Source organism: Ceratotherium simum, chromosome 2 (genome assembly GCF_057802395.1).
Source record: "Ceratotherium simum simum isolate JZ-2026a chromosome 2, ASM5780239v1, whole genome shotgun sequence".
NCBI lineage: Eukaryota > Metazoa > Chordata > Mammalia > Perissodactyla > Rhinocerotidae > Ceratotherium > Ceratotherium simum.
This window is the reverse complement of record NC_141901.1, coordinates 37,986,032-37,991,202: the sequence shown is the minus strand read 5'-3', so window position 1 is coordinate 37,991,202 and position 5,171 is coordinate 37,986,032. Positions and strand designations below refer to the sequence as shown.

At 42.9% G+C, this 5,171-nt stretch overlaps 1 pseudogene across 1 annotated transcript; it reads left to right on the top strand.

Moving 5' to 3' along the window:
* Window positions 1-514: 514 nt before the first annotated feature.
* Window positions 515-3,933, top strand: LOC101402584 (T-cell surface glycoprotein CD1a-like; annotated as a pseudogene). Its single transcript, XR_015548915.1, has 6 exons — window positions 515-729; window positions 1,068-1,334; window positions 2,044-2,322; window positions 2,542-2,820; window positions 3,161-3,251; window positions 3,421-3,933. The product of XR_015548915.1 is annotated as a T-cell surface glycoprotein CD1a-like (transcript).
* The last annotated feature ends 1,238 nt before the right edge of the window (window positions 3,934-5,171 follow it).

Here is a 5,171-nt window from a genome sequence, read left to right as displayed (position 1 = left end):
AATAGAGAATTGGTGACAATTTATACTGTTACACGGGGCAATCATAAGGGTTCTGACAAAGCAAATAAGGCAACGAATGAGAAGTCAGATATATGAATAAGGTGGGAAAAGAGTGAGATGGGGGAAGAGAATACTAGGGAAATATTCAGAAGGGCAAGAGAAGGACAGAGTGACAGAAAAGAGCAGGAGCATGAGAAGATTAGGTAGGGTGCTGGAAAACAACTTAGCTTCATGATTTTATTATATGAGAGAAAGGAAAAGGCCATAGAGGTAAAGTGACTTTTCAACGCCACACAAGACTTGTTCCACAGCTATTGAATTAGGGGGAGGTGAAGGGATGGACGCTGGTAACAGGGAGAGAAGCTGGAAGCCAGAGAGAGGTTCAGAACTGGAGAGGCAATGAGTCTGAGTAGGCGGTCCGGAGAACTGAAGCAGAAATGAAGGTCTGAGTAGGAAGTCCACAGAACTAAAGGGGAAATGAGAGTTGAGTAGGTGGTTCAGAGTTTATGGAAGGAGTAGATTTTGTTTTTTGCAGAGAAGGATTAAAACAAAGATTTTTTTGTTAGAAGGAGAAGAAGTCAGAATAGATGTATTATGGGATAGGTTTGTTTAGAACAGAAATCCAAGACCAACTGTTCTGAGAGAAAGAAAGAGCATCTGCAAATGAAATGCTGTTTCTGCAACTTCCATTGCTAGTGGTTCTCCTCCCGGGTGGTGACAATAAAGATGGTAAGAACCCTGGCAACTGCCCAGTTGGGTGCAAGAGGGTGTGTGTGTGTGTGTGTGTGTGTGTGTGTGTGTGTGTGTGGTGGGATTTCCCCAGCGTATACCCTGAGGCTGAGAGTGTCGGCCTCTTTCCATTCTGAGTATCCCTGACCAGGTCCCTGTGCTCTTCTGAAGGTTGAATGTAAAGCATGGGGCCCTGGGTCAAGCAAATGTCTCCTGAGATAACTATGGCTCCCCTTTCTTTCAGATTCTGAGTTTCCCCTCTCTGGCACTTTGCTTTCTCCATTTTCTCTCCTTCCCAATGCCTTTTTTTCCTCATTTTATCTGTTTTTTTGCCACAGACTTCCAGGAGCCAGTCTCCTTCCAACTCATCCAGATCTCATCCTTTTACAACCGTTCCTCAGAAGAAAATCTGGGCTCAGGTTGGCTGGGTGAGTTGCAGACTCATGGGTGGGAGAGCAACTCTGGCACTATCTTCTTCCTGTGGCCCTGGTCCAAGGGCAACTTCAGCAATGAGGAGTGGATGGACCTGAAAGAGTCACTTCATACGATGTCCATTGGATTTCTTCAGGCACTTCACGACTATGCCAGTCAATGGCAGCTTGAATGTGAGTTCAGTTCCCTCCATGGAGAGTGGGGATATGGGTGGAAGGTGTATGTGTCTCAATGATTTTCTTATTCCTCTAGAAAATAGCCTTCACTCTGTTCTGAACTACACTTCTCCTCATCATAAAACTGCACTTACACACTTTGGACAGGGATTAAAATCCAGACTCTGATTCTTCAAAGGTTTCAAGTCTTCTGTTATTTACAAACTCCTCTCCCATTGACTGAAGGCTTGTTTCTTATTATCTTCCATTAGTGGTCTCTTGTGATCACCCCATTCTCTGTCCTTCAACCAGATACCCTCAGCTTCGTCACTCTTTCTTTGACTCCTTGATGGGTGATATTCTCCACCATTCCAGCTCTTCAGCAATCTCTGTAGATAACATTCATTGTAACTTATTGCATTCCATTCACTCTAGGTAATTATAATGCCAGCTTTATCACACTCAGTCCTACTTTATTCTCTTGCCCACACCATTCATGTTACCTTTTTTGAACAATTTGCCCCCTTCCTCAATTCATTCATCTCTTCCTTGATCTCCGACTACCACAAATGTTCCTTTTACTGAACCTCTGATCAAACCAAACACTGCTCCATTCACTCACATCTCCTAAACTTCTCCCTTCTGCTTCTGTGGTCTTTTGCTTCCATTCATTTCATTTTTTCTTTTCTGCTCTCTCTTTCATCAATTCGCAACTCATCTTCACCAGATCCCTTTGAGGTACAGTTGGCAGGAGGCTGTGATCTGCACTTGGAGGAAGCCTCTATAGGATTCCTACGGATTGCTTATCAAGGGTCAGATCTCGTGAGCTTCCAGAAGAATTCATGGTTGCCATCTCCAAATGGTGGAAGTAGGGCTCAGCATATCTGTACGCTATTCAATTCAGATAAAGGCGGCCTGGAAATATTACACAAGCTCTTCTTTGAAACCTGCCCACGTTTCCTCATGGGTCTTCTTGATGCAGGGAAGGCATATCTCCAGCGACAAGGTAAGTCCTGAAACCTCCCTCGAAAAATTTTCTATTTTAAAATCACACCTTCCCATTATCCCCTTCCCACCTTCCTGAGAAGGAGCTAAGAGGGAGAGGGAATAATAGTTGACAGATTCCTAGAAGTGGGAGAAATGTGTCTATCTAAACTGATGTGAAGATCTGAACTTCTAGTCTGTGGTAGAGTCCTCATCTGAATATCTTTCCTGTCCTCTGCAGTAAGGCCAGAGGCCTGGCTGTCCACTGGTCCCAGTCCTGGTCCTGACCATCTGATGCTGGTTTGCCATGTCTCTGGCTTCTACCCAAAGCCTATTTGGGTGATGTGGATGCAGGGTGAGCAGGAGCTTCTGGGCACTCAGCGAAGCGACTTCTTGCCCAATGCGGATGGGACATGGTATCTTCAGGTATCCTTAGATGTGGAAGCCATTGAGGCAGCAGGCCTGTCTTGCCACGTGAGACACAGCAGCCTAGGAGACCAGGAAATCATCCTCTTCTGGGGTAAGAAGGAACTGGGGCCCTAACTGGGAATGGGAGTAGGTTGTCGTCAAGCAGAATTGGAGAGTCAGATGAAAAACTTGGGATTCTAGGGACTTCAGACCCCCAACAAATAAAAGTAAGTTATCCAAGAAATCAAAAAGCAGAAAATGAGGGATGTACAGATGTAGCAGGATGTTGAGGGTGACTTGAAGGATTCTTCTCTGAAGAGGGATGAGAGAAGAAATAGGAAGAATGGAGACTGGTGAGGCAGACAGTTAAATGAACAAAGGAAGAACAGGGAAATGCAATAAAATGGGGTGTGGATTTGAAATGACATCCTTGTGCCTTTCCAAATCTACAGAACATCGCAGGTCCATGGTCTTGATCTTCTTGGCAGTGATAGTGCCCTTGGTGCTTCTGACAGGTCTTGCATTTTGGCTTAGGAAGCGCTGGTAAGTTCTTTGTGTCCATCCTTCCTGCTCTTTTCCCCACTCCCCATTTCTTGTCCCATCTTTTCATTTTCTTCCTCCTCTGTTCTCCTCCTCCCAGTCCCCTTCCTTCTTACGCCTCATTTCTCATCTCCACCTCATGGAGAGTGACTTCCATCTCTGTTCTTATCAGGACACCCTGTGAACCTGCAAGCACTCTTCACCCTTTGGCATGAGATCACAGCAGCCCAGGGGTCAGGACGTATCTAAACCCAACTCGGTGATGACATCCATTCCACTCTTCTTGTACTACTTTATTCATTGTTGTTTATTTCTTCTTAATTGTCCATTATCAATATAAGCTGAATGCAATTTTGCAGGATTTGTTTTTCTGATCTGAGTTATGGGACTTAAAACTCAAATTATAACTCTGAAAGATAAAGTCCTAGAGATTTCCACATATTCAAATATCAGTGGGTCATCAATTCCATTTCAGATATCACTCCTCCAGAGGGCCTTCCCTGATTGACAAGTGAGAGCAGTCTTTTCCATATCTGAATTCCCAGCACACTTGAACTGTGCTTTGCCAAATCTAATCCTCACTTCCTGCCCTTTGTTGCAGCTATTTAAATCCCTTTCCCCTTATAATTTTTAAGTTTGAGAGAAAATCAACGTCTTTTTAATATTTTATCTCTGCCAAAGTCTTACCTGCATGTAATATGTTCTCAATAAAAGTCTGTGTTGAATTTATGCCAAATTTATAGACTTTTCTTATTCTTTTCCTCCCTGACCTGTTTGTAGTACTTGAGATATTTGATGCTCTTGTTAAAAGTCTTCTCACTTGGCCAAGAGACTCACACTTTCCTTGATGCTTAGTGACTTCTCTGAGTCCCTGAGGAGAAACACAGTTTTGCCACTGACCATTCTTACTGTTTAACTATAGAGACCTATTGGAGTGAAACTATTGCTTCAAGTATTCTAAACAAAAAGAAGGAGGCAGAATGTAGTCCCTTGCTATTCAGTGTGGTTCAGGGACACACAGCAGCGTTATCACCTTGGAGCTTGTTAGAAATAGAGAATCTTATACCTCACCTCAGACTGCTGAATGATAATTTGCATTTATCAACATCAGTAGGGGATTCATAGGTGCATTAAAATTTGAGAAGCACTGATATAGGTGATACCTGTGAGGTAGTAGCAGCAGTGTGTCACTGACGAGAAAAGAAGATGGTCAAGAAAAGAGAACAAGAGTGTTGATCCTCAGGACTGAAGTGAGATCAAGGCAAGGAGAGTACATACAGCACATTCTTGCTATTCATGGCTGTTGTGGTAAAGTCACTGTGAACGTTGAGTTAGAGAATATTGAGCCATCACTCCTGTGGGAAATACAGGGTTAGATTCCTGTGAGCCTCTGATCAGAACATTTGTGCCAACTCATGGATACATAGCCTATGTTATGTATATTTCTGTTTAAAGACACCTTATTTAATTTATATATTTCTAAATAATTTATGTATTATATGCAGTATTTCTTTATAATAAAACACCAGCCAAGAAGTGTTTAACATTTTCCCCACCCTGGGTAATGTGGGCTTTCAGCCACATAGCTGTGCTGTCCACTATGATTTATAAGAGAAATAAACGAAAAAGAAGCAGTCATAATCTCATGAATATGCAAATCTGTCTCCTTTTCCATCTTTTCATAGCTTCATTAGCGTTACAGATATTGCTTTCGCACACTCTGGACGGGTTCCACATACAGATCAGCAAGTTTACTCTTCCTTTTTGTGCAGTTACTGATTGTCGATTCATTAACACTGAACTCATGGCCCAAAACCCCATAACTCATGTTTGAACAAAATTTCTCTACCCGAGCATCTTCTCCATAGGCATATCATGGCCTTCTTGTGCTTAGAAACACTAGACAGCACTTCAGCACTATGC